The following is a 16,984-nucleotide window of genomic DNA, read 5'->3' on the forward strand; positions in this document are numbered from 1 at the left end:
TATAAGCTCCTGTCTGCATGCTCAGACGTATCTGTCATGTCACCCAATGGGCGGTTTTGCTTAGTGAATTATTTCCCGTATGCCACTGTAATCACTAAGTTTGAATGGAGTTCTTTCCCCGCTCTTTATCACATCAGTCCCACAATTTATGCTGGGCAGAAGTGTTCTTGCTTAAAATCTTTCTTTAGAGTAAAATTATGTTCTTACACGATGCACTAACACTATGGAGTTTTGTTTTCCCCTTCGCTTTGAAAACTCTGCCATAAAATATTTTGGTATCTAAACCAAAAGTAATTTTTTTTTCTCTCCAACTGTAGTCACCTTCTTGGGATATTTCACCTGGATAATAACAGAAGTCTTCTGTTTCTGTGGGGGTAAAAATACAAAGAACTTTCTTCTTGAAATTGTATTTTGTTTACATAATTCTTTTTCAAAACACCTTACTTTCAGGGCGCCCGGATGGCTCAGTTGGTTAAGCATCTGACTCTTGGTTTCGGCTCCCGTCACGATCTCACAGTTTCATGAGTTCGAGTCCCACATCCAGCTCCTGTGCTGGCAGTGCGGACCCTGCTTGGGATTCTCTCTCTCCCTCTCTCTCTCTGCTCCTCCCCCACTTGCACTGTCTCTCTCACAATGAATACACTTAGAAGGAATAAAACATACTCGTTCAGAAAAACCCAGACGACGTAACAAGCGTAACTAAAGGCAGCAATCGGTCTTCATGCTATGCTCCGTCTTGTCAAGGAGTTCCCATGCGGGTATGCCAGTGTACAATTGCACCGGCAGTATGACAGAGTTCTTGTCTCTCCGTGGTCTCCCAGCACTGCTGTCATTAAAACAGGTACTACACATTTGTTAGGGAAAACGACAGCTTAGTTTGTATCAACTGTCTATAAGTTTTATCTGTGACTCAGTAAACCTGAAACTTATTAGTGAAATGAACTTTGTTATTGAATTTGGCATGGGGGGGGGGCACCTTCTTCTTTTAGTGTATCTAGTTACGGTCTAACCTTTCAAGAATAGAAATCCAAAAGAAAAAGAGATTAATTCAGCCATTTATTAAATAAGTGTTTACTTCTGGCCTGCCTCGTGCCAGACACGGTCTGGGTGGAAACAAGACAAGAGGCTGCCTTCATACATCCAGATATAGTAGGGTAGGTGACTTTTTGTGCTAAAGAACAAAATGAAGTAATGAAGGAGGAATAGGATTGTGGGCTTGGGGGAGGGGATGACATCTTTAAGGGTGTCCAGGAAGGCCTCATGGAGGTGGGGACTGTTACAGAAAGACCCAACGGTGATGAGGGCACCAGAAGAACATCTAGGGGAAGAGTTACCCAGGTAGAGAAAAAGGCAACTACAGAGTCCTGCGGCAGGAACAGGCCTGTTCTGCCTCAGGAACAAGAGCAAAGAAGGGCAGTTTGGCTGGAACATAGTGAGCTCAGGAGAACATAACGGGAGGTGAGGCCAGAGAGGTAATGAGGTCCAGATTGTGCAGGCTCTTTTCAGCCATTACAAGGATTTTTGGCTTTTACCCAGAGTGAGATGGGAAATCATTGCCGGTTCCATGAATACCAAAAAAATACTTGTATCTTGGCTTTGCTTTCAAAAGCTTTGGGTTATTTCTTGTAATAATTTGGGTTTTAACTAATGGCTGCTGCTGAGTAGCCATACATAGATTTAAACATTTGTGTAAGTACTGCAAATTTCCCTGAAATACAAATCTTAGGTATTGCATTTAAATTCAAAAAAAGGAAGTATAATAGAAAAGACTGTCTGTAGGTGTTCATTCCTAGGTGGCCCTGTGTTTTTAGTGAGTTCTCATTATGAATTGTCTTCAGAAAAAAAAAAATCAAGGGACACCTGCCTGGGTGGCCCAGTAGGTTAAGCGTCCACCTTCCTCTCAGGTCATGATCTCACGGTTCTTGAGTTCAAGCCCCGCATCGGGCTCAGTGCTGGTAGCTCAGAGCCTGGAGCCTGCTTCGGATTCTGTGTCTCCCTCTTTCTCTGCCCCCCCCCCTCAAAAATAAACATTTAAAAAATTTTTAAGGGGCGCCTGGGTGGCTCAATCGGTTGGGCAGCCGACTTTGGCTCAGGTCATGATCTCACGGTCCGTGAGTTCGAGCCCCGCGTTGGGTTCTGTGCTGACGGCTCAGAGCCTGGAGCCTGTTTCGGATTCTGTGTCTCCCTCTCTCTGACCCTCCCCCGTTCATGCTCTGTCTCTCTGTCTCAAAAATAAATAAACGTTAAAAAAATTTTTTTTTAAATTTTAAAAGAAAAAAAAATCAAGGGTGTATTCTGTGGAAAACATTGTAGTCACCCTTAGATGTAGGAAGATATATACATGTATATGTATGTATATATATACATATATAGCTACTCTATTAATTTTAATATATGTGTTGAGCATTTTTATTATGAAATATAAAACTTAGAAAATACATAAGATGTAACTATATAGTTTATTTTTAAAGTGAGAGTGCGAGCAAGGGAGGGGCAGAGGGAGGGGAGAAAGACTCTTAAGCAGGCTTCACGCTCAGTGTGGAACCCAATGTGGGGCTTGATCTCATGACCATGGGGTCATGACCTGAGCCGAAATCAAGAGTTGGACACTTAACTGAATGAGCCACCCAGGTGCCCCTTTAACTGTATAAAGATGAATTCTCGGGGTGCCTGGGTGGCTCAGTTGGTTGAGCATCCGACTTCGGCTTAGGTCATGATCTCACAGCTCGTGAATTCAAGCCCCGCGTCGGGCTCTGTGCTGACAGTGCGGAGCCTGGAGCCTGCTCCGGGTTCTGTGTCTCCCTCTCTGTCCCTAACCCACTTGCATTCAGTCTCTGTCTCTCTCAAAAATAAATAAACATTAAGGTGAATTCTCAAAAGCAGGTACAGCACCTATATAACCACCAACTAGACCTTGAAATATATCCTTGCCGGCACCCAGAAGAAGCTTGCTGTATCGTGTGTTCCTTCTAGATCATAACCCATACTCTTGTGCAGAGTCTGGCATTTGTGATGATCATTTTCTTTATGATTTTACCACCTAGGATTCCTTGCAGACCATTATGGTTTGGTTTTGTCTGGTTTTGAACTTCATATAAAAGGACTAATACAATATGTGTTCTTTTGTGTCTTCTTTCAGAATCTAACAATACTTTTGTAACTTTCATTCATGCTGTTATGTAGAACCCTAGTTTAATTTCATTGCCATATAGCATTCTGTCATACGAATATACTGTTATTTGTGTGTCCTTTCTACTGTTGACGTTTTTTGGCTCTTGAGAGCGTGTTTGCCTGTTACGCTGCTGTGAACATTCTTGTTTATGTGTGCTGATGGATGTGCAGGAATTTCTCTGGGCTGTATTTGGGAGTGGAATTGCTCGATCTTTAGTTTTTTAGATGATAAACTGTTTTTCTTTTCTTTTTTTTTTTTTTTTAACGTTTATTTATTTTTGAGACAGAGAGAGACAGAGCATGAACGGGGGAGGAGCAGAGAGAGAGGGAGGCACAGAATCGGAAGCAGACTCCAGGCTCTGAGCCATCAGCCCAGAGCCCGACGCGGGGCTCAAACTCGCGGACCGTGAGATCGTGACCTGAGCTGAAGTCGGACACTTAACCGACTGAGCCACCCAGGCGCCCCGATAAACTGTTTTTCAAGACTGCTTGTATTAAATTGTCCTCCCACCAACAGGGTGAGAGGTGTCCCTGTTCTTCCCAGTCCTCACCAGCATTGTCAGACTCCTTAAATTTTGCCAATCCATTGGGCCCGAAAATGTTCACTGTAGCAAATTAACTGGGAAGCCAAAGCCTGAAACTTACAACAATATTTTTAATGTTTTTACTTATTTTTGAGACAGAGAGAGACAGAGAGACCAAGTGTGAGTGGGGGAGGGGCAGAGAGAGAGAGGGAGACCCAGAATCTGAAGCAGGTTCCAGGCTTCTAACTGTCGGCACAGAGCCTGATGCGAGGCTCGAACTCCTGAACCATGGGATCATGACCTGAGCCAAAGTTGGACACTTAACCAGCTGAGCCACCCAGGTGCCCCAAAGCCTGAAACTTTAAAAAAGAGAGAGAGAGAGAGAGAGAGAGAGAGGTACTAAAGGTATTGGTTTCTTTTTTAAGAGTCACCGATACTCAGAGCATTTTCATTTCTTAGAGTTGGTTACCATCTTCTGCCGAGGAGAACTTACGAAGTCTTAGGAGGTGTTTGTCTGTCTACCCTTAGGGGGTCAGGAACCCTGTCTTTTTTTTTCTTTTTTCTTTTTTTTACCATTGTGTCTGAAAGAGTGCCTTTCACAGTTGGTGTTGAGTAAATATTTATCAAACGCATTCATCCTGACTTGCTTACTCTTAAATCTTCTGTTCAAAACGGGCCTGTTCTAGTGTCAGTAGTGGAGGACCGTTTTTGGTGAGGGCTCCTTCCATTATTGATAGTAACCAGACTGGTTTAGGAAAATACGAGAAGCTTATTTGTACCGGGGTCCCAGTTAAAGTTAGCGTTTACGTTTTCAAGCAAAGTTTCTGTTTTCAAGGAATCACCCGCAGTGTAGGCAGTATTCGTGTCCCACAAAAGGGGGGAGGTAGTGCTAGAATTTTCTGCTTATGTTAGGCCCCTAGAAGCCTGGCAACTACTCTTACCCCTGTTTCTGTTTTCAGTTACTTTGTAGGCGGTGATAGAGTATTCGGGTGGTGGTGGTTAGCCAAGATATCTCCCCGGTCTTCAGCAGGAACCTTGCGGCCACCACTCGCTGAAACCATAGGATACGTGGCTTTGTTTAAGTGTATCTTGCTTTAGTGTAATTGACCCACAGAGCACTTTTTATAAAGGGTATTTTACATGAACACAAAATAAGTCTTTCAGCAGTTTGTGAGTACTAACAAAAGTGGCAGTGACCCCCCTCCACCCTCCCTTGTACACGCTGACACGGAGCAAGCCGCTTATCTCATTTTTGCTGCACTCATAGGCCAGTGGGTGAGGAGAATTCGTTTGGATTTTTTGGACTTTTGTATCTAAGTATAATCTTTTTGAGAGATGACTTAAAGATAGAATAGCCAGAACTAGGATAAAATAGAAGAATGGTAATTTTGACTAGTAAATCCTAGCAAATGTATCACCTGCTTTTATAAGATTTTCCCTTTCAGAACAGCCAAAGTAAGTAAAGACTTGTAGGAGATTCAGAATCTGGTTAAGTCTGATTCATCATCTCTATTTCCAACAGAGATTTCCTGTTAGACAAGACAAGTTACACTCTTTTCTACTGACTTAACTTTGTTGAGTTTTTGCATAGTTTTATTAAAAAAAAAATTTTTTTTTTAACGTTTTATTTATTTTTGAGACAGGGAGAGACAGAGCATGAACAGGGGAGGGTCAGAGAGAGGGAGACACAGAATCTGAAACAGGCTCCAGGCTCTGAGCTGTCAGCACAGAGCCCGACGCGGGGCTCGAACTCACGGACCGTGAGATCATGACCTGAGCCGAAGTCGGCCCCTTAACCAACTGAGCCACCCAGGCGCCCCGCATAGTTTTATTTTAAACAACATGAGGCAAAAAGCAGAATGAAATGCACAGAAATATTTACCAAGACTTTAGAAAATGCACGTCTTGAGTGTAATCTACTGTTTCATTTCAGTGCAAATGGTATGAATTGGGAGTTGTATAAGGTAAACATGTAAGGTTTTTTTGTGGGTTTTTTTGTTTTTTCTTTTTTTAATAATGAGCATTACAGTGTTTAAAAAAAAAAAAAACATTTTTCACAGGTGGCTTCAAAAGAAGTTTTATTCTAGGGGCGCCTGGGTGGCGCAGTCGGTTAAGCGTCCGACTTCAGCCAGGTCACGATCTCACGGTCCGTGAGTTCGAGCCCCGCGTCAGGCTCTGGGCTGATGGCTCAGAGCCTGGAGCCTGTTTCCGATTCTGTGTCTCCCTCTCTCTCTGTCCCTCCCCCGTTCATGCTCTGTCTCTCTCTGTCCCAAAAATAAATAAACGTTGAAAAAAAAAAATTTAAAAAAAAGTTTTATTCTAAATATTCTTTCCTGGAGTAAACCATGGCTGTTTGTTCAGATCTCTGGTGACTGGTAGCATATAATATAAGGCTTTACACTAATGGTGGAAAGGAGAAAAGATGTTTGGATTTAAATTTGTAATCAGTGGTTGATAACACATGGTACGGAGACCTTAGAGTGAGATTATTTTTCTCCCTAGAAAAGATCTTCAGGGAGATTAAAATTACAGTTTATGAAAGGAAATACCTTAAAGCAAGTCTTGGGTTTCATTTTACTCTGTTAAAGGCGTTTGATTCTGAGCAGATTGCCTTTGTGTGTGAGTGCAGAGCTCCTCTCTCTATGGGTAACTTAAAAAATGCTTCTGTCATTCTGGCTAGCATCTTAAAATTTTTACTTTTTTGTATGAGATTCATGCCTCAAATGTTTATGCATGTTTTTACAGAGTTTTATTGGGTAAAATGGGTATTACTACATTTTAGTCTTTTAAAATCTGACACACATTGTTGGGAGCCAGGAAATTCTGTTAAGACAGACATTCTGTCTAACTTTCCCCTGCTTTGTCTGCCTGTGTGGTTTTACTTTTTCCTTGTGTCATGAATTTTGGAATGAACATTTATTTAAAGCTGAGAACTTCCTGCCTTTCCTTTGTTCCGCTTAGTTTAGTTAGAACCTTAACGTTAACATAGGGATTGGCTTATTTTTAATAATTTTAGGAGAAGAGAGAATTTATGTTCTGCAGATGGTTTGTAGGTAAGGAACATGGATGTGGATCCATGTGAACAGTCAACAGATTTAAGACCACAGTTAAAGGAGATTAAAGCAAGAATATACTTCAGTCTCTCTTCTTCTTCCTCTTCTTCTTCCTCTTCTCCTCTCCTCTCCTCTCCTCCTCCTCCTCCTCCTCCTCCTCCTCCTCCTCCTTCTTCTTCTTCTTCTTCTTCCAGAAATACTTTTCCTTTTATTTCAGAGGAAAGGAAATAAAGTCAGCCACTTCCCAACCCCTTAGCTCAGTCTCTCTTTCATAGTCGAAGGGAGGTCCAAGTGCCTCTCATAAGGAACAGTATCTCCAGAGAATACTGAATTCTGTACTTCTGGACAGTAGTAGTTAATGCTGTGCTGAAGAGAATTGGTTGCCCTTGTAGTATACCAAATCCCCTGGGGGTGGATAGGCCTTTTCAGCTTCTAAGTTAATGAACGTATTCCAAATAGTATACCCTACGACCCATTTGGACGTTCTTTGGTATGTATTGGTATGTATTTGGTATGTATTGGTACTCTTTCTGTGGCCAAATTATGTTAGCAAGAAATATTTTTAAATGGCTTGACTAAAGTATAGGTGGCCAAAGAGAACTGCATGTTGAATTTGGCTTCTAGAATAGCCAGAGGACTCTGTGGGGTTACACAACCTCTGCCTGTTTGTTTCATGAAACGAGTCTTCTGTTTTTGAATTCCTTGCAGATTGGACACACTTAAATTGTATTAGGGCCAAGCCTTTCGTCTGTTTACTATTGAATTTTATAAGGTTCTTCATAGTTTGTAGTTGAGGGGAGAGGGTGAAAAACTAGAACCTCCCAAATCTCGAAACAGCTTTGGGAATATAATTATATAATAAACATATCTTCTTAGCCATAAGGTTTTTTCCCCTCTTCCTCCTCCTCCTCCTTCTTTTTTTAAATTCTGTTCTGGCTCTTGTTTTAGAATGAATTTTCTCAACCTAGAGAAGAAATCTTTGATAACACGTGGGATGTGTTAAAATCTTCATCTTTCCTAAATTTGCTCTTTGTGGCCCTAGAGGTTTTTGCCCAAACCATCGGTGGAATCATCACATTAATATCATTTGCGAAAAGAGAGAAACTGCTGATTATTTGGTTCTGTCTATATAACTTCATTTCTAAAGGTGTTTTCCTTTAGAACTGAGATCCACTTTGAAGTGAAATAGTCCTTTTATAATCAGGTTTTTTTGCTGATTTGGATTCGTATCATTCCATTCTCCCAAATGATGGATTTTGAAAGTGATGTGTGGAGAAGTTTCATCTGATGAACCCTATCTGCCTTTTTCTTTTTTTAATTTTTTTTTTAACGTTTATTTATCGAGAGACAGAGAGAGACAGAGCCATGAGCATGGGAGGGGCAGAGAGAGAGGGAGACACAGAATCGGAAGCAGGCTTCAGGCTCTGAGCTGTCAGCACAGAGCCCGACGCAGGGCTCGAACCCACAAACCGCAAGCTCATGACCTGAGTTGAAGTTGGACGCTCAACTGACTGAGCCACCCAGGCAGCCCACCTTTTTTTTTTTTTTTTTAAAGCAGTTGGAGGAATTGGTGGTGATTGTCCCCCCCACCCCCACCCCCACCAAGGGTTCAGTAATTAACAATAGCAGCACATCACCTGACAGTATTAGCCCAGACCTTGAGAAACATGCTTGTGGCAGCCGTGATTTGTTGTGCTGGATCCCTATCCAAGTGGAGGCAAGATGTTGCTATGTAGATGCAGTTAGCTCAGTAGTCATTTTTACCTAAATTAAAAAAAAAAAAATGCAGGAAGTCTTTCTTTAAGGTCTGAAGGGATGCGGTCCTACAAGGCTGTGAGTGGCATCTGCCCCTTTCCAGGACAGACCTTTGTGTTTGGAACAGAGCGTGCGTTGCATTCGCCCTGATATAGTTTGGGGATCGTGAACTATGCTAACATGTCTATATCAACAACTCTTACACAATTGATAGTTTTTAGGGAGAGGGATTAATTCCTTGGCCCTTAAGTTAAATCGGCAATAAATTTTTTTTTGCTCTTTTTCTGCCAAGTGGAAGAGTTTCATCCAAAGTGAGAATAATTCCATATTTTAACCTTTGAGCTGGCTGCTAAGGTCTCCTTGGGGACAAGGACACTTTGCAGTTATTTATAACCTGTAGAGAAGGGCTATAAGGCTGTAAACAGCCCCCACACACCGAGGTTTGGAAATCAGTAGGAGCTGTCTGTTGGTTATCCCACTGCTTTCCGCGACCTGAGATTCTTTCATGTACCTTCTTGTTCGTTTATCTTCATCGTGGCTTTGTCTGGATGAACCTTACCAGCCAGGCTACTTCTGCAAATCTCGATCTTGTAACACTTAGATGGATGAGAGGGCAAAATAGCCTTTTTATGTTACGACAGTGTATCTAACTCTTAAAATTCATTTCAGCGTCTCTGCTTGCCTAAGATATCTGTAAACTAGGGAATCTTAACGGTACTGACCTGCATACATACTAGTATACTTGTTTCTGAGTTTTTCTTAAATACATAGTTGCAAGAATAATTCAACTCTTAATTTAACAAATATTTGGCTATGGCACAAGATACGTTGTACAAATTAGTCTGGCACAGAAAAAACTTAGTTATGTGTCTAGACATGTTTCAGAGATAGCTCTGTCTCTCTATATTTATAGATGTACGTGTTTATATGTGTATATATTTAATGTTCAATATCTTTTCTCTACATGCCCGTTTTAAGGGAATCAAACCTCATGTCAGATATGCAAATTTAAGATCAAACTTAAGTAAATGTTAAGGATCCGATTCAGTTTTATCAATATATTGAGATTTTATTACATAGAATTTAACCTGAAAGAACGTTCTCTTCAAGGTCTAGCCTGAGTTCCTGGCGGCTGCTATAATGGTATTTTCTGTAACCAGGATTGACTTGTTCTGAAGAATGTGCTTACATTACTGTTGTTTTGTGGATTTAGGAACTCCCCATTTAGCTGTACAGACTTATGTTTTCTCCCAAGTTTTCTTGGACTTTTCTTTTTTTTTTTTTTTTTTAATCAGAGGAGGGTATAGTTTTGTTTTGACATACTGAATGAGTTCTTTAAAATCGGAGTGAGATGAATCAGTACTTTTCTTTTTGAGAAGGTTTTATTGTTTTAAAAGTGTTCCTGGATTCCTGTAGTTCCTATTCATTCAATAACTCCCAAACTTTAGCCTTGTAACTAGAGCTCATTAAGGAAAAATAGGATCCCAAAAGGCAGCCGTCTAGTTATCAACAACAATTTCATTGAACAAATATTTACTCAGTGCCTATTATGATACCATTTTCGGCACAGAGGGATGCTGTTCTCTGATTGAGCTGAACTTGCGGTGGGGAAGACAATAGACTAGTGAAGAACTTAAAACAAGATCATTTCAGGTAGCGATAATGATGAAAATAAAGTAGGGTAATGTAACGAGCAGGCAAGAAGTGAGGGCTACTTCACATCGGGTGGTCGGGGAAGGCCTCTCTGAAGATATTACTTGATAGGACACTTAGATGACAAGGAGGCAGCTATGAAAAGATGTGGGGGAAGAAGGTTTTCCAGGCTGAAGAAAGAGGCTGATACGCTCACTAAGTAGAATTAAAGGCCTGAGTGACTAAAGCACCGTGACTGTGAAGGGTAAGTGTTAGATGAGGTCAGGGACATACACTGAGATCTTGGCAGTCATGACAGAATGTAGATTTTATTTGGATAGCAATGGAAGCCACTGAAGAATTCCTATCTTACCTCTCATAAGGGTCTGATTTATAAGCCATCTCATAACCTAGAAAAATTAACTGGAAAGACTGCTAATTTCTTTAAAAATTTTTAAGTTTTAGGGGTGCCTGGTTGACTCAGTCAGTGAAGGGTCCGACTCTTGACTTCAGCTCAGGTCATGATCTTACCAGTCATGAGCTTGAGCCCCACATCAGGCCCCACGCTGACGGTGCAGAGCCTGCTTGGGATTCTTTCTCTCTCCCTCTCTCTCTACCCTTCCCCCACTTGTGGGGTCTCTCTCTCTCTCTGTCTCTCTCCTCTCTCCTCTCTCCTCTCTCTCTCTCTTTTTAAATTTTATTTGAAAAGGTAACATATTCACATGGTTTAAAATTCAAAAAGTACAGAAAGGGAAATATGATGGAAATTCTCCTTCCCATTCAGGTATCCCTGTTTCCTTCCTTGGAAGTAACCAGTGTCCCTAAGGTCTTGTATAGTTTTACAGAGAAATTATGTGTATGTTAAAATAAATAGGTATTTTTGCCTCTTTAAATAGAAAGAACCTCCCCGTTTTTTAAACAGATGTTTATTAACTATATTGTCTATTTGTATCATAATTCATTAATCATGCCCTTGTTGATGGACTTTTAGAATATTTCCATTCTGTGATTACAAATAATGCCACAGTGAAAAAACCTTTTATATTTATCATGTTAAATATATCAGTAGTAGGGTACATTTCTAGAAGCAAAATTGCTCGATCAAAGGGGATCTATATTTCTTATCCATTCTGATATACGTTCCTTTTCATAGAAAGTATAACAATTTATACTCTAATCAGAAATGTTCTCCTTAGCCTGAGCAAGTGTTATCAAACATTTTGATCTTTGCCAATTCACTGGGTGAATCAGTATGTGGTTTAATTTGCATTTATCCTATTATGAATGAGAGTCGAACATGTTTTCATATATTTCAGAACCATTGGTATTTACATTTCCATAAACCATTGGTTGTTCTTCACCCATTTTTCCATTAGACTGTTGACTTTTTCTTCTTGATCTTTAGATTCATTCAATACTAAATCCTTTTGTTAAAGAATTTGAAAAGAAACAAAGATAGTGTTTGTATGTCTGTTATATCTCAATAAAGACAAAAGCAGTCATCTTTTTTGCCTTGTACGTTTTATAAAGCATGAACCTGATAAGGGATATAAGAGAAACCCCAGTCTTTCCTTTGTTTACTGAGGCCTCTCTTGATTGTCCTTAGTTTCATTTTAAGAAGCATCTCTAAATTTAATAAAAGGTACATTTAGTATTTTGTTAGACTAGATTGAATTGCAGTAAGTTTACATATGACAAATTTTCAAAAGTCATTCAAACCTTGCAACAGAGGAAGTCAGTATGACCTGTAATAATCTATCCTTAGAGTAATGAGAAAAAAGTTGTTACCTCACAGGCTGTATATTATCGAGGACTCTGTAACAAGAAATATAAACATTACCTTGAGATCACATCAGTTTCTCAAAGAAATGAATATATCCAAGTCTTCCCGTAGTTTTGTGGATTTTTTTTTTTTTTTTTTTTGCTGGTAGTGTGTGTGTGTGATCGTTTTTTTGTTTTGTTTTTTGGGGGTTTTTTTTTGGTCTACAATCTTTTTGGCATCTTCTGTTTTGGAGAAGGCAGCGTCTCTCAGGTTTAAAATAGTTATGACATTGGGATTTTTTCTTACTTGGAAACTGTACAAGGCTTTAAATCAAAAGAAAAAAAAAGTGATAGGCTTTTAAAAAGTCCCTAACAAACCATTCTTTTAAGGAGCGATGTTCCCAGCCATCTAACACGTGCATGTTTGTGTATTATGTTGAATCACATGAAATTGCCGACGTTTTGACTATTTTTGGCTTATAGAACAGTTTCATGGTTCAGTCTATTATGCCACAATCTTACTCCTATAATTTTAAGACTGATGGATATATGGCTAACTTACAGATACCATGTATGTGATATGCTTGTGTTGGTTGCTGATTTTCTTTAATTCGCTGGATGACTGGATTAGATTGAAGATGGAGGAATGCTTACGTGGAATAAAAGAAAGATAAAAAAAAACTGCAGAAGCTGTCTCTTTCTCTTTCTTTTTTAGAAAGAGAGAGCATGAGCTGGGGAGAAGGGCAGAGGGAGAGAGAGAATCTTAAGCAGGCTCCACGCTTAGCACAGAGCCTGATGTGAGGCTCAGTCCCACGACCCTGGGATCATGGCCTGAGCCGAAATCAAGAATCAGATGCTCAACCAGCTGAGCCACCCGGGCGCCCCAGAAGCTCTCTTTGCAACACTTTTCAGAGAGTGTTCTAGCCTTGCTCTGCATATACTGCAGGTTAAACTATTGGGACATTTCCCTTTATTGTACTGGGAATTCATCTTCTGTCCTCAAAGAATCCTGATTATGTACGAGTTTAGTTCAGATTACTGATAACCTGTTTTCAAAGTGAAGGAAATTATATCCAGTCTCTCTCCCCCTTGTAGAGCGAAGATATACTTGCTAATGGAGGAGAACCTTACTTTTACCGGGACTGATACTTGAGAGTGCCAGGCTAGGAGTTTTTGGCTTTGTGTGTAACTCATCCAAAAGAACAAATTAATGATTCTCATTACATTGCAAATCTCATATACTCAGCACTGTTCAAAGGGCTCTTTTAGAGATATGTGAGAGAAACAAGCAGAAAAGTTAATGAACTTGAATGCAACTGGACAAATGTTTCAGTCATCAAAGTATTTTTGCTGAATGTCTTGTCTTAGGCAGGCTGTGCTAGGTGATAAGGGGACACAAAAAAGAGTTGCAGGTTCCTTTTAAAGAGCTTCAAGTCTACTGACAGCAACAGAAGTGTTTGTAAGTGTAAAAGAAGGCAGAGAAGAAGTGCACCATGTACGTTCGATTGAAAGCTTTGTGCATCATGACAGCATTAATACATTTTCTTTTTTACTTCTGTTTAATGTTCTAGTGAGAAATCATACTATATTGATTGACTTGAATCTCTTGTCAAAAATGATTAACTTTATGGTCTCCTAATACTTGCTAAGATGCAGTCTGTTGGTGATTGCTGTTGGTTGCTAACTTGATACTACCTTCATTGGAATTTGAGCAGTATTACAGTTGACAGATTTTTAAAACTTTATTTATTTTGAAAGAGAGAGGGAGAGAATCCCAAGCAGGATCTGTGCTGTCAGTGCAGAGCCTGATGCGAGGCTCAATCCCATAAACCATGAGATCATGACCTGAGCAGAAATCCAGAGTCAAGACACTTAACCGACTGAGCCACCCAGATGCCCCAGTATTTTAAAGTATATTTTTTGGTGTGACTCAGAAGTGTCACCTCATGGTTCAGGACTTAATAGAAAGAACGGGAAAATAGATGGTATATAGTAGATACGTTAAGCCTCAGAGTTAGCACACTGGGAAGTTTGCAAAGCTTTGGAAAAGAAATTTTTCACTAGAGAACTTGGATGGTCTTGTCCTAACTTGTTTGAAGCCAGGGACGCTATATTTTGGTGCTAGTTGTCTCCTACAAAGGTTCTCAACCCATGACCCTCAAATAGATCTCCTCTTTTCTCAAATTGTTTTTCTGCTGGGCATCTGCAGCAGTTGGCATGAAGTGCTAGAGAGTTCATGTAACACCAGGCTACTTTGCTGATGAACACTTTGCCCTCAATGCCTGCTAGGAGTGAAATTAATTAGACTGGTGCTGTCCTAGTCAATTTCCCTCTCAGCAGGTTGTGTGGTTAGAGCTCCTCAGAGTCTAAGGCTGATCTTACTAGCTGCTGGGTTGGACATTTCTTTAAAATTGGAATAAAGGTGATATTATTTAAAAAAAAAAAAAAACTTGGCTACAAAATAAATGAGAAGCAAAAAAGATAGAAAAAAAAAAATGGTCAAGACCAAAGTAGTACTTTTTTTCTGGTTGTAATAACGGACCATGGTCCAGTAACAACTAAGCTATTAAAATAAACTCGTTTTTAAACTTGTCTTTTTTCTTAGGCTTAGAGAATTCTTAAATTAATTGTTAGATAAATTTGAAGTATTTTTTAAAACTTCAAAATAAACTTGTTAATATTTCATGATTCCCTCAGTGTAGAGATGCACCACACATCTCCAGAGCCAAATTTTATGCTCTTAACATGCAGAATTCACGTCTTTGTTGCCAGTCTGCCCAAAAGATAGTTTTAAGTGGGGATTTCTAAATTTCATTCTGGCTCCTACTGGCAATAATGATAATTGGGATTTGTAAAATTGCCTAAGGTGCACTTACTCATCACGAGAACTAGACCAACAGTTCTTGAGAATATGTTTTCCATCCAGTGGAAGCCCACTTTGATCATAGGTGATCAAGTGTAGCATCTGGATTCTTGAGTGTATCATGGAATCATGAATTGCACAAATCGGGGAGGCGAAAATACCACTGCATTGCTTAGTTTGCTAGCTTACGTGAAATAGCATGTCATGTGTATAAAACTGGTAACTCCATCTGTGATTACATGGGATGCTTGAGTTGTGAATTGCTGTAGGATAGTGTTTAAAACCAGTGGGGACTCCGGTAATACCAATGGTATTACTCAGGATGCAGCTGTATCTTTTTTTTTTTTAATGTTTATTTATTTTTGAGAGAGAGACAGAGACAGAGCATCCATGGGGGAGAGGCAGAGAGAGAGAGAGAGAGAGAGAGAGAGAGAGAGAGGGACACACAGATTTCAGAGCAGGCTCCAGGCTCTGAGCTGTCAGCCCAGAGCCCAACGATGCAGGGCTCAAACTCATGAACTGCGAGATCATGACCTGAGCTGAAGTCAGTTGCTTAACTGACTGAGCCACCCAGGCGCCCCACAATTGTATCTTATTAATCCATGATATTACTTAAGTGGCCAGTGAATGTGTATGAGTTGAGTGATTTCTTTGTTCATTTATCCCTCTTTCTACAAAGGATTTGAGACAGTTTCCAGAAGTAGTTAACTTCTATATAAAAGAGTAAACAGTTGAGGCAATTACAGCAAAGTGAATCACAGTGTTAAGAAAATAATAAAGCTATTGCAGGATGAGCATATGATCTGATCCTATAGTGTCGAGAGATGGCTTACACATTTGTCTCCGAGCTTCCTAGTAGCCAAGCAAAGAGGGCAACATTGTGCATAGCTGAAAATAAGCCAGGTGTCCAGGGAAGAAATGTCTGCCTTCGATATTATAAACCAGTGTTTGATATAATGGAGTACATCCTTATAGTATTCTTACAATACAGTATATTTTAAAAAATGAAGCAGAACAGTAGGAAGAATGGTATAGACTCAAGTGGCTGTCATCCCAAACATCAGATATATGTATTGTCATATTTGCCTCAGATCATCCTCATTTGAGAAGAAACCAGAGAGAGCAACTTGAGCTGCCTTCTGTCCTTGTCCCGGCCTCATTCTTCTCTCCTGCTTTCCCATCGCGAATCTGATGGATAGCATGTCACTGTTTTTTCCTTTTTGGCTTTTTAACTTCGACTGAATGTATATATCTGTAAATAATATATAAATCTTAAATTTGCATAAATAAGGTACTGCACATGCCATTCCAAAACTTGCTTTTTTTTTTCATTAGCGTTGTGTTTGATCTCGTCTCCGTGGTGCTGCAGATCTAGTTCATTAATTTTAAATCCTGAAATATGGTTTTCCATTATATGGAAATAACCCAATTTAGTTTTCTATTTCCCTCCTAATGGATTTTTAGTTTGTTCTAGTTTTTCACTGTTACAAGCAGTGCCACACTGAACAGCCTTCTCTGTGTCGTCTTCTGCCCACGGGCAGAGTTTCTCTAGGGCAGTGGCAGTGGTTCTTAAAATGTGGTTCCAGGACCAGCATATCAGGATCACTTGGGAACTTGTTAGAAATGCAAATTCTAGGGCCTAGTTCAAACCTCTGAATCAGAAATTCTGGGGATGGGGCCCAGCAGGTGATTCTGCTGCACTAAAGTTTGAGAACCCCTCCACTAGCTCATATACAGTTAAAGTAGAATTACTAAGTCTTAGGTTGCATGTATATTCAAAGTATTGCAAACAGCAAATTCCTATCTAAAATATACATACTAATTTACAGCCTCACTGGCAGTGTATGAGAGTCCCCATATCCCCATACGTGATATGGTTGATTTTTTTTTCTTGCTGGTCTGAAAGATGTAAAACTATTTAAGAGCTGTTTTATTTCCTTTTTTGTGAACAATATTTTTATATAGGGTCGTTGGCTTTTGTCTTATGGACTTTGTCGAAAATGTATATATCAATTCGTAAATTATCCTTTTGTCACACATTACAAGCTCTTTTTTTTTCAGTTTGTTTTTTGGCTTTGTTTATTGTACTTAAAGAACAGGAACTCCCAGGTGGCTCAGTTGGTTGAGTGTCCAATTTCGGCTCAGGTCATGATCTCACGCTCCGTGAGTTCGAACCCCACGTCGGGCCCTGTGCTGAAAGCTCAGAGCCTGGAGTCTGCTTCCGG

General features: G+C 40.0%; 1 protein-coding gene across 4 annotated transcripts in view; it reads left to right on the forward strand.

The window, feature by feature from the left end:
• LOC102964824 (speckle type BTB/POZ protein) overlaps positions 1–16,984 on the forward strand; it is a 67,529-nt gene that overhangs the window by 29,115 nt on the left and 21,430 nt on the right. Inside the window, exon 1 of one of the 4 annotated variants that reach the window (XM_042965488.1) lies at positions 4,081–4,100. The exons of the other annotated variants lie outside the window; for them this stretch is intronic. The gene's annotated coding sequence lies outside the window, so the exon portion shown is untranslated. Of the gene's footprint in view, positions 1–4,080; positions 4,101–16,984 lie in introns of those variants that run through there. 4 annotated transcript variants of the gene reach the window in all.

The sequence above is a fragment of the Panthera tigris genome, chromosome E1 (genome assembly GCF_018350195.1).
Source record: "Panthera tigris isolate Pti1 chromosome E1, P.tigris_Pti1_mat1.1, whole genome shotgun sequence".
Taxonomy (NCBI): Eukaryota; Metazoa; Chordata; class Mammalia; order Carnivora; family Felidae; genus Panthera; species Panthera tigris.